A 12,390-nucleotide genomic window follows, 5' to 3' on the forward strand; every position below is an offset into this window, starting at 1 on the left:
CTACTACTAAGTGTTTCGCTCCGTCGCAACCCCAGAGCCGTCGACTTAGCTGTGAACGATAGTAAATTAAATGCCCCGGGTGAGGATCGAACTCACGACCTTAAGATTATGAGACTTACGCGCTGCCTACTGCGCTACCGAGGCAGGCGAACGCCACACCTTCTGGAATCTTGCTAAGTACCAAATACCAGAGGTAGAGAGTCTGCACTCCGTGGCTCATTTTTTTCTGTTGCTACACGTGCATTCCCGGCGCCGCAGGCAACTTGCGATGCTAGGCCGACGCCAGTATGTACAATAGCACGCAAGAGTCCAAACGAGCAGTCGTGCGCGCTGCATGATTGCTTCTTTCCACACGGAATGCCGCGGTTCATTCTCATGGCTCACGCAGTTCGAGTGCGAAAGACACGCAGCACCACTATCGGAGAAAAAACAAAACGATGCATCGGCCGGGAATCGAACCCGGGCCGCCCGCGTGGCAGGCGAGCATTCTAACACTGAACCACCGATGCTCAGCTAGTTCACAGCTTCCTGGTGCTTTCCGCTGCAGACGTCTGAGGGGAAAGTGGGACTGCCGTCCAGCGCCGTCGCATCCTCTCGAGAGAATGCTACAGACGCTGAATCCTGCACTGCACTGCTTAAAAATGATCGTCTAAGTACTCTTGCAGCGCACGCACGCGACGACTCTTGCCAAAGGACGCGAAATGTGCGTAGAGACGCTGCCTGGATGAGCTCGCCTACCCCGTAACGCGCCTACAGCTACGACCACCTTCAGGCGCCGCCGACAGGCGGGAAGCACACACAGCGCGGCTCGCGAGGCGCGGAAGGGAACTGTGCGGTGGTGGTGTAATGGTCAGCATAGTTGCCTTCCAAGCAGTTGATCCGGGTTCGATTCCCGGCCACCGCAGCAGGCTTTTACTTTTGCGTATGAGTACTTTTGCCACGCGTCCTTAAATTAATGTTTCTTTCCCCATCTTACTCGCTGCAGGCCACCCTATAGCGTGTGCGTCGATTCCCCTTGAGTCTCGACTTGTCTCGACTTTGCTCAGCTGACGCGAGAGCTGACGCTCTCCAATCGGCCTATATCAAAAGGACAAGCACGCGAAACGACTGAGAGAGGTATGGCGAGGCGGGCACAACATTACTTATGCCTCAAGTAAATACCTGCTGCCTGTTATCATGTACTGTCTGATTTTACATGTTCTGTCAGACAAATTCAGTTTTATTACTAGTACATTTCTTTTTTTTTCTTTCTTTGTTGCAAATTTTACAACACGCTCCTTCCTTTCACTGTGGCCGCACGGCGCGACTTGGCATACCGAGAGGCAAAACGTGGCGCCAGTGCCCTTGACCGAATAGCGCTGCAGCTCCGAAACCGAAGAGGAAACAGAAATACGAATTGAAACTGTCGACAGTGCCCTATGTTCGCAGGCGGTCACCCGCCCAAGCACTGACAACGCCCAACGTCGCGTAGTTGTGGTGATCGGACGAGAAACTGTGTGTTCAGCGTGCTGTGACCAGTGAAATGTTTTAGCGCGTCCCGACAAGTCGCGTTCGGGTCCCCTATCAGCTCCCACACAATGTGACGATTTCTTTGTCACCATACTTCCCCGGAGAAATCGGCGTTGCCTTTTTGAAGTAGTAAAATCGTAGTGGCCCGTGGGGGGATCGAACCCACGACCTTCGCGTTATTAGCACGACGCTCTAACCAACTGAGCTAACGGGCCTCGGTGCAGGCAGTCTCCCATTGCTTCGCGGGAGTTGCTCTGCGTATTGCCATGTAACATTTCTATGGCAGCAATCCAACAGTGGAGCAGCGTCTCTTCTCCCTCTATGCCGCTGCTCGTAGTAATTTCGTTGCGTGCCCGTTTCTCTCGACTGTTGTCAGCTGACGTTTACGAACCAGTAGATATAATGCGAGGAGGACGTGAAACAGCATTTCGCACCGTCAAAACTTGTCGTCATTTGTTCCGAAAAAATTCCATTCCGGTACCAGGAATCGAACCCGGGCCTCCTGGGTGAAAGCCAGGTATCCTAGCCACTAGACCACACCGGACGCGCACATTCTTCTCCGGGTTTACACCCCCTCCACTCGCTTTCCGTCACGCACTTTCCCTGTTTGCGAGCATCTTCTCGCGTATGGCAAAAGTCACAGTCCATTGCTTTTGGCCTCGTTGTTGCAGGGGTAGGAGGAAAAGCAAAGCTGTAAGTAGTAATATTTATTTACTTATTTCGCAAGTAAAGACCTACTGCCTGTCATTATATAGCAGGTCATACATTGTGTTACATGTTATATCATACGAAATTCAGTTTTATTACTAGTACCTTTTTTCTTGAAAATTTTACAAAAGAACTGCAACTAGTAATAACGGGAAGTAAACATTTTCACGCTGAGTCGTTGGAGCCTTGTGGATAACCTACTACTAAGTGTTTCGCTCCGTCGCAACCCCAGAGCCGTCGACTTAGCTGTGAACGATAGTAAATTAAATGCCCCGGGTGAGGATCGAACTCACGACCTTAAGATTATGAGACTTACGCGCTGCCTACTGCGCTACCGAGGCAGGCGAACGCCACACCTTCTGGAATCTTGCTAAGTACCGAATACCAGAGGTAGAGAGTCTGCACTCCGTGGCTCATTTTTTTCTGTTGCTACACGTGCATTCCCGGCGCCGCAGGCAACTTGCGATGCTAGGCCGACGCCAGTATGTACAATAGCACGCAAGAGTCCAAACGAGCAGTCGTGCGCGCTGCATGATTGCTTCTTTCCACACGGAATGCCGCGGTTCATTCTCATGGCTCACGCAGTTCGAGTGCGAAAGACACGCAGCACCACTATCGGAGAAAAAACAAAACGATGCATCGGCCGGGAATCGAACCCGGGCCGCCCGCGTGGCAGGCGAGCATTCTAACACTGAACCACCGATGCTCAGCTAGTTCACAGCTTCCTGGTGCTTTCCGCTGCAGACGTCTGAGGGGAAAGTGGGACTGCCGTCCAGCGCCGTCGCATCCTCTCGAGAGAATGCTACAGACGCTGAATCCTGCACTGCACTGCTTAAAAATGATCGTCTAAGTACTCTTGCAGCGCACGCACGCGACGACTCTTGCCAAAGGACGCGAAATGTGCGTAGAGACGCTGCCTGGATGAGCTCGCCTACCCCGTAACGCGCCTACAGCTACGACCACCTTCAGGCGCCGCCGACAGGCGGGAAGCACACACAGCGCGGCTCGCGAGGCGCGGAAGGGAACTGTGCGGTGGTGGTGTAATGGTCAGCATAGTTGCCTTCCAAGCAGTTGATCCGGGTTCGATTCCCGGCCACCGCAGCAGGCTTTTACTTTTGCGTATGAGTACTTTTGCCACGCGTCCTTAAATTAATGTTTCTTTCCCCATCTTACTCGCTGCAGGCCACCCTATAGCGTGTGCGTCGATTCCCCTTGAGTCTCGACTTGTCTCGACTTTGCTCAGCTGACGCGAGAGCTGGCGCTCTCCAATCGGCCTATATCAAAAGGACAAGCACGCGAAACGACTGAGAGAGGTATGGCGAGGCGGGCACAACATTACTTATGCCTCAAGTAAATACCTGCTGCCTGTTATCATGTACTGTCTGATTTTACATGTTCTGTCAGACAAATTCAGTTTTATTACTAGTACATTTCTTTTTTTTTCTTTCTTTGTTGCAAATTTTACAACACGCTCCTTCCTTTCACTGTGGCCGCACGGCGCGACTTGGCATACCGAGAGGCAAAACGTGGCGCCAGTGCCCTTGACCGAATAGCGCTGCAGCTCCGAAACCGAAGAGGAAACAGAAATACGAATTGAAACTGTCGACAGTGCCCTATGTTCGCAGGCGGTCACCCGCCCAAGCACTGACAACGCCCAACGTCGCGTAGTTGTGGTGATCGGACGAGAAACTGTGTGTTCAGCGTGCTGTGACCAGTGAAATGTTTTAGCGCGTCCCGACAAGTCGCGTTCGGGTCCCCTATCAGCTCCCACACAATGTGACGATTTCTTTGTCACCATACTTCCCCGGAGAAATCGGCGTTGCCTTTTTGAAGTAGTAAAATCGTAGTGGCCCGTGGGGGGATCGAACCCACGACCTTCGCGTTATTAGCACGACGCTCTAACCAACTGAGCTAACGGGCCTCGGTGCAGGCAGTCTCCCATTGCTTCGCGGGAGTTGCTCTGCGTATTGCCATGTAACATTTCTATGGCAGCAATCCAACAGTGGAGCAGCGTCTCTTCTCCCTCTATGCCGCTGCTCGTAGTAATTTCGTTGCGTGCCCGTTTCTCTCGACTGTTGTCAGCTGACGTTTACGAACCAGTAGATATAATGCGAGGAGGACGTGAAACAGCATTTCGCACCGTCAAAACTTGTCGTCATTTGTTCCGAAAAAATTCCATTCCGGTACCAGGAATCGAACCCGGGCCTCCTGGGTGAAAGCCAGGTATCCTAGCCACTAGACCACACCGGACGCGCACATTCTTCTCCGGGTTTACACCCCCTCCACTCGCTTTCCGTCACGCACTTTCCCTGTTTGCGAGCATCTTCTCGCGTATGGCAAAAGTCACAGTCCATTGCTTTTGGCCTCGTTGTTGCAGGGGTAGGAGGAAAAGCAAAGCTGTAAGTAGTAATATTTATTTACTTATTTCGCAAGTAAAGACCTACTGCCTGTCATTATATAGCAGGTCATACATTGTGTTACATGTTATATCATACGAAATTCAGTTTTATTACTAGTACCTTTTTTCTTGAAAATTTTACAAAAGAACTGCAACTAGTAATAACGGGAAGTAAACATTTTCACGCTGAGTCGTTGGAGCCTTGTGGATAACCTACTACTAAGTGTTTCGCTCCGTCGCAACCCCAGAGCCGTCGACTTAGCTGTGAACGATAGTAAATTAAATGCCCCGGGTGAGGATCGAACTCACGACCTTAAGATTATGAGACTTACGCGCTGCCTACTGCGCTACCGAGGCAGGCGAACGCCACACCTTCTGGAATCTTGCTAAGTACCGAATACCAGAGGTAGAGAGTCTGCACTCCGTGGCTCATTTTTTTCTGTTGCTACACGTGCATTCCCGGCGCCGCAGGCAACTTGCGATGCTAGGCCGACGCCAGTATGTACAATAGCACGCAAGAGTCCAAACGAGCAGTCGTGCGCGCTGCATGATTGCTTCTTTCCACACGGAATGCCGCGGTTCATTCTCATGGCTCACGCAGTTCGAGTGCGAAAGACACGCAGCACCACTATCGGAGAAAAAACAAAACGATGCATCGGCCGGGAATCGAACCCGGGCCGCCCGCGTGGCAGGCGAGCATTCTAACACTGAACCACCGATGCTCAGCTAGTTCACAGCTTCCTGGTGCTTTCCGCTGCAGACGTCTGAGGGGAAAGTGGGACTGCCGTCCAGCGCCGTCGCATCCTCTCGAGAGAATGCTACAGACGCTGAATCCTGCACTGCACTGCTTAAAAATGATCGTCTAAGTACTCTTGCAGCGCACGCACGCGACGACTCTTGCCAAAGGACGCGAAATGTGCGTAGAGACGCTGCCTGGATGAGCTCGCCTACCCCGTAACGCGCCTACAGCTACGACCACCTTCAGGCGCCGCCGACAGGCGGGAAGCACACACAGCGCGGCTCGCGAGGCGCGGAAGGGAACTGTGCGGTGGTGGTGTAATGGTCAGCATAGTTGCCTTCCAAGCAGTTGATCCGGGTTCGATTCCCGGCCACCGCAGCAGGCTTTTACTTTTGCGTATGAGTACTTTTGCCACGCGTCCTTAAATTAATGTTTCTTTCCCCATCTTACTCGCTGCAGGCCACCCTATAGCGTGTGCGTCGATTCCCCTTGAGTCTCGACTTGTCTCGACTTTGCTCAGCTGACGCGAGAGCTGACGCTCTCCAATCGGCCTATATCAAAAGGACAAGCACGCGAAACGACTGAGAGAGGTATGGCGAGGCGGGCACAACATTACTTATGCCTCAAGTAAATACCTGCTGCCTGTTATCATGTACTGTCTGATTTTACATGTTCTGTCAGACAAATTCAGTTTTATTACTAGTACATTTCTTTTTTTTTCTTTCTTTGTTGCAAATTTTACAACACGCTCCTTCCTTTCACTGTGGCCGCACGGCGCGACTTGGCATACCGAGAGGCAAAACGTGGCGCCAGTGCCCTTGACCGAATAGCGCTGCAGCTCCGAAACCGAAGAGGAAAGAGAAATACGAATTGAAACTGTCGACAGTGCCCTATGTTCGCAGGCGGTCACCCGCCCAAGCACTGACAACGCCCAACGTCGCGTAGTTGTGGTGATCGGACGAGAAACTGTGTGTTCAGCGTGCTGTGACCAGTGAAATGTTTTAGCGCGTCCCGACAAGTCGCGTTCGGGTCCCCTATCAGCTCCCACACAATGTGACGATTTCTTTGTCACCACACTTCCCCGGAGAAATCGGCGTTGCCTTTTTGAAGTAGTAAAATCGTAGTGGCCCGTGGGGGGATCGAACCCACGACCTTCGCGTTATTAGCACGACGCTCTAACCAACTGAGCTAACGGGCCTCGGTGCAGGCAGTCTCCCATTGCTTCGCGGGAGTTGCTCTGCGTATTGCCATGTAACATTTCTATGGCAGCAATCCAACAGTGGACCAGCGTCTCTTCTCCCTCTATGCCGCTGCTCGTAGTAATTTCGTTGCGTGCCCGTTTCTCTCGACTGTTGTCAGCTGACGTTTACGAACCAGTAGATATAATGCGAGGAGGACGTGAAACAGCATTTCGCACCGTCAAAACTTGTCGTCATTTGTTCCGAAAAAATTCCATTCCGGTACCGGGAATCGAACCCGGGCCTCCTGGGTGAAAGCCAGGTATCCTAGCCACTAGACCACACCGGACGCGCACATTCTTCTCCGGGTTTACACCCCCTCCACTCGCTTTCCGTCACGCACTTTCCCTGTTTGCGAGCATCTTCTCGCGTATGGCAAAAGTCACAGTCCATTGCTTTTGGCCTCGTTGTTGCAGGGGTAGGAGGAAAAGCAAAGCTGTAAGTAGTAATATTTATTTACTTATTTCGCAAGTAAAGACCTACTGCCTGTCATTATATAGCAGGTCATACATTGTGTTACATGTTATATCATACGAAATTCAGTTTTATTACTAGTACCTTTTTTCTTGAAAATTTTACAAAAGAACTGCAACTAGTAATAACGGGAAGTAAACATTTTCACGCTGAGTCGTTGGAGCCTTGTGGATAACCTACTACTAAGTGTTTCGCTCCGTCGCAACCCCAGAGCCGTCGACTTAGCTGTGAACGATAGTAAATTAAATGCCCCGGGTGAGGATCGAACTCACGACCTTAAGATTATGAGACTTACGCGCTGCCTACTGCGCTACCGAGGCAGGCGAACGCCACACCTTCTGGAATCTTGCTAAGTACCAAATACCAGAGGTAGAGAGTCTGCACTCCGTGGCTCATTTTTTTCTGTTGCTACACGTGCATTCCCGGCGCCGCAGGCAACTTGCGATGCTAGGCCGACGCCAGTATGTACAATAGCACGCAAGAGTCCAAACGAGCAGTCGTGCGCGCTGCATGATTGCTTCTTTCCACACGGAATGCCGCGGTTCATTCTCATGGCTCACGCAGTTCGAGTGCGAAAGACACGCAGCACCACTATCGGAGAAAAAACAAAACGATGCATCGGCCGGGAATCGAACCCGGGCCGCCCGCGTGGCAGGCGAGCATTCTAACACTGAACCACCGATGCTCAGCTAGTTCACAGCTTCCTGGTGCTTTCCGCTGCAGACGTCTGAGGGGAAAGTGGGACTGCCGTCCAGCGCCGTCGCATCCTCTCGAGAGAATGCTACAGACGCTGAATCCTGCACTGCACTGCTTAAAAATGATCGTCTAAGTACTCTTGCAGCGCACGCACGCGACGACTCTTGCCAAAGGACGCGAAATGTGCGTAGAGACGCTGCCTGGATGAGCTCGCCTACCCCGTAACGCGCCTACAGCTACGACCACCTTCAGGCGCCGCCGACAGGCGGGAAGCACACACAGCGCGGCTCGCGAGGCGCGGAAGGGAACTGTGCGGTGGTGGTGTAATGGTCAGCATAGTTGCCTTCCAAGCAGTTGATCCGGGTTCGATTCCCGGCCACCGCAGCAGGCTTTTACTTTTGCGTATGAGTACTTTTGCCACGCGTCCTTAAATTAATGTTTCTTTCCCCATCTTACTCGCTGCAGGCCACCCTATAGCGTGTGCGTCGATTCCCCTTGAGTCTCGACTTGTCTCGACTTTGCTCAGCTGACGCGAGAGCTGACGCTCTCCAATCGGCCTATATCAAAAGGACAAGCACGCGAAACGACTGAGAGAGGTATGGCGAGGCGGGCACAACATTACTTATGCCTCAAGTAAATACCTGCTGCCTGTTATCATGTACTGTCTGATTTTACATGTTCTGTCAGACAAATTCAGTTTTATTACTAGTACATTTCTTTTTTTTCTTTCTTTGTTGCAAATTTTACAACACGCTCCTTCCTTTCACTGTGGCCGCACGGCGCGACTTGGCATACCGAGAGGCAAAACGTGGCGCCAGTGCCCTTGACCGAATAGCGCTGCAGCTCCGAAACCGAAGAGGAAACAGAAATACGAATTGAAACTGTCGACAGTGCCCTATGTTCGCAGGCGGTCACCCGCCCAAGCACTGACAACGCCCAACGTCGCGTAGTTGTGGTGATCGGACGAGAAACTGTGTGTTCAGCGTGCTGTGACCAGTGAAATGTTTTAGCGCGTCCCGACAAGTCGCGTTCGGGTCCCCTATCAGCTCCCACACAATGTGACGATTTCTTTGTCACCATACTTCCCCGGAGAAATCGGCGTTGCCTTTTTGAAGTAGTAAAATCGTAGTGGCCCGTGGGGGGATCGAACCCACGACCTTCGCGTTATTAGCACGACGCTCTAACCAACTGAGCTAACGGGCCTCGGTGCAGGCAGTCTCCCATTGCTTCGCGGGAGTTGCTCTGCGTATTGCCATGTAACATTTCTATGGCAGCAATCCAACAGTGGAGCAGCGTCTCTTCTCCCTCTATGCCGCTGCTCGTAGTAATTTCGTTGCGTGCCCGTTTCTCTCGACTGTTGTCAGCTGACGTTTACGAACCAGTAGATATAATGCGAGGAGGACGTGAAACAGCATTTCGCACCGTCAAAACTTGTCGTCATTTGTTCCGAAAAAATTCCATTCCGGTACCGGGAATCGAACCCGGGCCTCCTGGGTGAAAGCCAGGTATCCTAGCCACTAGACCACACCGGACGCGCACATTCTTCTCCGGGTTTACACCCCCTCCACTCGCTTTCCGTCACGCACTTTCCCTGTTTGCGAGCATCTTCTCGCGTATGGCAAAAGTCACAGTCCATTGCTTTTGGCCTCGTTGTTGCAGGGGTAGGAGGAAAAGCAAAGCTGTAAGTAGTAATATTTATTTACTTATTTCGCAAGTAAAGACCTACTGCCTGTCATTATATAGCAGGTCATATATTGTGTTACATGTTATATCATACGAAATTCAGTTTTATTACTAGTACCTTTTTTCTTGAAAATTTTACAAAAGAACTGCAACTAGTAATAACGGGAAGTAAACATTTTCACGCTGAGTCGTTGGAGCCTTGTGGATAACCTACTACTAAGTGTTTCGCTCCGTCGCAACCCCAGAGCCGTCGACTTAGCTGTGAACGATAGTAAATTAAATGCCCCGGGTGAGGATCGAACTCACGACCTTAAGATTATGAGACTTACGCGCTGCCTACTGCGCTACCGAGGCAGGCGAACGCCACACCTTCTGGAATCTTGCTAAGTACCGAATACCAGAGGTAGAGAGTCTGCACTCCGTGGCTCATTTTTTTCTGTTGCTACACGTGCATTCCCGGCGCCGCAGGCAACTTGCGATGCTAGGCCGACGCCAGTATGTACAATAGCACGCAAGAGTCCAAACGAGCAGTCGTGCGCGCTGCATGATTGCTTCTTTCCACACGGAATGCCGCGGTTCATTCTCATGGCTCACGCAGTTCGAGTGCGAAAGACACGCAGCACCACTATCGGAGAAAAAACAAAACGATGCATCGGCCGGGAATCGAACCCGGGCCGCCCGCGTGGCAGGCGAGCATTCTAACACTGAACCACCGATGCTCAGCTAGTTCACAGCTTCCTGGTGCTTTCCGCTGCAGACGTCTGAGGGGAAAGTGGGACTGCCGTCCAGCGCCGTCGCATCCTCTCGAGAGAATGCTACAGACGCTGAATCCTGCACTGCACTGCTTAAAAATGATCGTCTAAGTACTCTTGCAGCGCACGCACGCGACGACTCTTGCCAAAGGACGCGAAATGTGCGTAGAGACGCTGCCTGGATGAGCTCGCCTACCCCGTAACGCGCCTACAGCTACGACCACCTTCAGGCGCCGCCGACAGGCGGGAAGCACACACAGCGCGGCTCGCGAGGCGCGGAAGGGAACTGTGCGGTGGTGGTGTAATGGTCAGCATAGTTGCCTTCCAAGCAGTTGATCCGGGTTCGATTCCCGGCCACCGCAGCAGGCTTTTACTTTTGCGTATGAGTACTTTTGCCACGCGTCCTTAAATTAATGTTTCTTTCCCCATCTTACTCGCTGCAGGCCACCCTATAGCGTGTGCGTCGATTCCCCTTGAGTCTCGACTTGTCTCGACTTTGCTCAGCTGACGCGAGAGCTGACGCTCTCCAATCGGCCTATATCAAAAGGACAAGCACGCGAAACGACTGAGAGAGGTATGGCGAGGCGGGCACAACATTACTTATGCCTCAAGTAAATACCTGCTGCCTGTTATCATGTACTGTCTGATTTTACATGTTCTGTCAGACAAATTCAGTTTTATTACTAGTACATTTCTTTTTTTTCTTTCTTTGTTGCAAATTTTACAACACGCTCCTTCCTTTCACTGTGGCCGCACGGCGCGACTTGGCATACCGAGAGGCAAAACGTGGCGCCAGTGCCCTTGACCGAATAGCGCTGCAGCTCCGAAACCGAAGAGGAAACAGAAATACGAATTGAAACTGTCGACAGTGCCCTATGTTCGCAGGCGGTCACCCGCCCAAGCACTGACAACGCCCAACGTCGCGTAGTTGTGGTGATCGGACGAGAAACTGTGTGTTCAGCGTGCTGTGACCAGTGAAATGTTTTAGCGCGTCCCGACAAGTCGCGTTCGGGTCCCCTATCAGCTCCCACACAATGTGACGATTTCTTTGTCACCATACTTCCCCGGAGAAATCGGCGTTGCCTTTTTGAAGTAGTAAAATCGTAGTGGCCCGTGGGGGGATCGAACCCACGACCTTCGCGTTATTAGCACGACGCTCTAACCAACTGAGCTAACGGGCCTCGGTGCAGGCAGTCTCCCATTGCTTCGCGGGAGTTGCTCTGCGTATTGCCATGTAACATTTCTATGGCAGCAATCCAACAGTGGAGCAGCGTCTCTTCTCCCTCTATGCCGCTGCTCGTAGTAATTTCGTTGCGTGCCCGTTTCTCTCGACTGTTGTCAGCTGACGTTTACGAACCAGTAGATATAATGCGAGGAGGACGTGAAACAGCATTTCGCACCGTCAAAACTTGTCGTCATTTGTTCCGAAAAAATTCCATTCCGGTACCGGGAATCGAACCCGGGCCTCCTGGGTGAAAGCCAGGTATCCTAGCCACTAGACCACACCGGACGCGCACATTCTTCTCCGGGTTTACACCCCCTCCACTCGCTTTCCGTCACGCACTTTCCCTGTTTGCGAGCATCTTCTCGCGTATGGCAAAAGTCACAGTCCATTGCTTTTGGCCTCGTTGTTGCAGGGGTAGGAGGAAAAGCAAAGCTGTAAGTAGTAATATTTATTTACTTATTTCGCAAGTAAAGACCTACTGCCTGTCATTATATAGCAGGTCATATATTGTGTTACATGTTATATCATACGAAATTCAGTTTTATTACTAGTACCTTTTTTCTTGAAAATTTTACAAAAGAACTGCAACTAGTAATAACGGGAAGTAAACATTTTCACGCTGAGTCGTTGGAGCCTTGTGGATAACCTACTACTAAGTGTTTCGCTCCGTCGCAACCCCAGAGCCGTCGACTTAGCTGTGAACGATAGTAAATTAAATGCCCCGGGTGAGGATCGAACTCACGACCTTAAGATTATGAGACTTACGCGCTGCCTACTGCGCTACCGAGGCAGGCGAACGCCACACCTTCTGGAATCTTGCTAAGTACCGAATACCAGAGGTAGAGAGTCTGCACTCCGTGGCTCATTTTTTTCTGTTGCTACACGTGCATTCCCGGCGCCGCAGGCAACTTGCGATGCTAGGCCGACGCCAGTATGTACAATAGCACGCAAGAGTCCAAACGAGCAGT

At 51.6% G+C, this 12,390-nt stretch overlaps 26 non-coding genes across 26 annotated transcripts; 5 read left to right on the forward strand and 21 right to left on the reverse strand.

Moving 5' to 3' along the window:
* Nucleotides 1-71: 71 nt before the first annotated feature.
* On the reverse strand, nt 72-144 carry Trnam-cau (transfer RNA methionine (anticodon CAU)). The gene has a single exon. It is a non-coding gene; the product is annotated as a tRNA-Met (tRNA).
* Nucleotides 145-438: 294 nt separating this feature from the next.
* Trnag-gcc (transfer RNA glycine (anticodon GCC)) lies at nt 439-509 on the reverse strand. Its single transcript has one exon. It is a non-coding gene; the product is annotated as a tRNA-Gly (tRNA).
* A 323-nt stretch (nt 510-832) lies between these two features.
* Trnag-ucc (transfer RNA glycine (anticodon UCC)) lies at nt 833-904 on the forward strand. The gene has a single exon. It is a non-coding gene; the product is annotated as a tRNA-Gly (tRNA).
* A 746-nt stretch (nt 905-1,650) lies between these two features.
* Nucleotides 1,651-1,724, reverse strand: Trnai-aau (transfer RNA isoleucine (anticodon AAU)). Its single transcript has one exon. It is a non-coding gene; the product is annotated as a tRNA-Ile (tRNA).
* Nucleotides 1,725-1,981: 257 nt separating this feature from the next.
* On the reverse strand, nt 1,982-2,053 carry Trnae-uuc (transfer RNA glutamic acid (anticodon UUC)). The gene has a single exon. It is a non-coding gene; the product is annotated as a tRNA-Glu (tRNA).
* A 432-nt stretch (nt 2,054-2,485) lies between these two features.
* On the reverse strand, nt 2,486-2,558 carry Trnam-cau (transfer RNA methionine (anticodon CAU)). The gene has a single exon. It is a non-coding gene; the product is annotated as a tRNA-Met (tRNA).
* Nucleotides 2,559-2,852: 294 nt separating this feature from the next.
* On the reverse strand, nt 2,853-2,923 carry Trnag-gcc (transfer RNA glycine (anticodon GCC)). Its single transcript has one exon. It is a non-coding gene; the product is annotated as a tRNA-Gly (tRNA).
* A 323-nt stretch (nt 2,924-3,246) lies between these two features.
* Trnag-ucc (transfer RNA glycine (anticodon UCC)) lies at nt 3,247-3,318 on the forward strand. Its single transcript has one exon. It is a non-coding gene; the product is annotated as a tRNA-Gly (tRNA).
* A 746-nt stretch (nt 3,319-4,064) lies between these two features.
* Nucleotides 4,065-4,138, reverse strand: Trnai-aau (transfer RNA isoleucine (anticodon AAU)). The gene has a single exon. It is a non-coding gene; the product is annotated as a tRNA-Ile (tRNA).
* Nucleotides 4,139-4,395: 257 nt separating this feature from the next.
* Trnae-uuc (transfer RNA glutamic acid (anticodon UUC)) lies at nt 4,396-4,467 on the reverse strand. The gene has a single exon. It is a non-coding gene; the product is annotated as a tRNA-Glu (tRNA).
* Nucleotides 4,468-4,899: 432 nt separating this feature from the next.
* Trnam-cau (transfer RNA methionine (anticodon CAU)) lies at nt 4,900-4,972 on the reverse strand. The gene has a single exon. It is a non-coding gene; the product is annotated as a tRNA-Met (tRNA).
* A 294-nt stretch (nt 4,973-5,266) lies between these two features.
* On the reverse strand, nt 5,267-5,337 carry Trnag-gcc (transfer RNA glycine (anticodon GCC)). The gene has a single exon. It is a non-coding gene; the product is annotated as a tRNA-Gly (tRNA).
* A 323-nt stretch (nt 5,338-5,660) lies between these two features.
* Trnag-ucc (transfer RNA glycine (anticodon UCC)) lies at nt 5,661-5,732 on the forward strand. Its single transcript has one exon. It is a non-coding gene; the product is annotated as a tRNA-Gly (tRNA).
* Nucleotides 5,733-6,478: 746 nt separating this feature from the next.
* On the reverse strand, nt 6,479-6,552 carry Trnai-aau (transfer RNA isoleucine (anticodon AAU)). The gene has a single exon. It is a non-coding gene; the product is annotated as a tRNA-Ile (tRNA).
* A 257-nt stretch (nt 6,553-6,809) lies between these two features.
* Nucleotides 6,810-6,881, reverse strand: Trnae-uuc (transfer RNA glutamic acid (anticodon UUC)). Its single transcript has one exon. It is a non-coding gene; the product is annotated as a tRNA-Glu (tRNA).
* A 432-nt stretch (nt 6,882-7,313) lies between these two features.
* Nucleotides 7,314-7,386, reverse strand: Trnam-cau (transfer RNA methionine (anticodon CAU)). The gene has a single exon. It is a non-coding gene; the product is annotated as a tRNA-Met (tRNA).
* Nucleotides 7,387-7,680: 294 nt separating this feature from the next.
* Trnag-gcc (transfer RNA glycine (anticodon GCC)) lies at nt 7,681-7,751 on the reverse strand. Its single transcript has one exon. It is a non-coding gene; the product is annotated as a tRNA-Gly (tRNA).
* Nucleotides 7,752-8,074: 323 nt separating this feature from the next.
* Trnag-ucc (transfer RNA glycine (anticodon UCC)) lies at nt 8,075-8,146 on the forward strand. Its single transcript has one exon. It is a non-coding gene; the product is annotated as a tRNA-Gly (tRNA).
* A 745-nt stretch (nt 8,147-8,891) lies between these two features.
* Trnai-aau (transfer RNA isoleucine (anticodon AAU)) lies at nt 8,892-8,965 on the reverse strand. The gene has a single exon. It is a non-coding gene; the product is annotated as a tRNA-Ile (tRNA).
* A 257-nt stretch (nt 8,966-9,222) lies between these two features.
* Nucleotides 9,223-9,294, reverse strand: Trnae-uuc (transfer RNA glutamic acid (anticodon UUC)). The gene has a single exon. It is a non-coding gene; the product is annotated as a tRNA-Glu (tRNA).
* Nucleotides 9,295-9,726: 432 nt separating this feature from the next.
* Trnam-cau (transfer RNA methionine (anticodon CAU)) lies at nt 9,727-9,799 on the reverse strand. Its single transcript has one exon. It is a non-coding gene; the product is annotated as a tRNA-Met (tRNA).
* Nucleotides 9,800-10,093: 294 nt separating this feature from the next.
* Nucleotides 10,094-10,164, reverse strand: Trnag-gcc (transfer RNA glycine (anticodon GCC)). Its single transcript has one exon. It is a non-coding gene; the product is annotated as a tRNA-Gly (tRNA).
* A 323-nt stretch (nt 10,165-10,487) lies between these two features.
* On the forward strand, nt 10,488-10,559 carry Trnag-ucc (transfer RNA glycine (anticodon UCC)). The gene has a single exon. It is a non-coding gene; the product is annotated as a tRNA-Gly (tRNA).
* A 745-nt stretch (nt 10,560-11,304) lies between these two features.
* On the reverse strand, nt 11,305-11,378 carry Trnai-aau (transfer RNA isoleucine (anticodon AAU)). The gene has a single exon. It is a non-coding gene; the product is annotated as a tRNA-Ile (tRNA).
* A 257-nt stretch (nt 11,379-11,635) lies between these two features.
* On the reverse strand, nt 11,636-11,707 carry Trnae-uuc (transfer RNA glutamic acid (anticodon UUC)). Its single transcript has one exon. It is a non-coding gene; the product is annotated as a tRNA-Glu (tRNA).
* Nucleotides 11,708-12,139: 432 nt separating this feature from the next.
* Nucleotides 12,140-12,212, reverse strand: Trnam-cau (transfer RNA methionine (anticodon CAU)). Its single transcript has one exon. It is a non-coding gene; the product is annotated as a tRNA-Met (tRNA).
* Between the last annotated feature and the right edge of the window lie 178 nt (nt 12,213-12,390).

This window comes from Schistocerca cancellata, unplaced genomic scaffold, assembly GCF_023864275.1.
Source record: "Schistocerca cancellata isolate TAMUIC-IGC-003103 unplaced genomic scaffold, iqSchCanc2.1 HiC_scaffold_1082, whole genome shotgun sequence".
Lineage (NCBI taxonomy): Eukaryota > Metazoa > Arthropoda > Insecta > Orthoptera > Acrididae > Schistocerca > Schistocerca cancellata.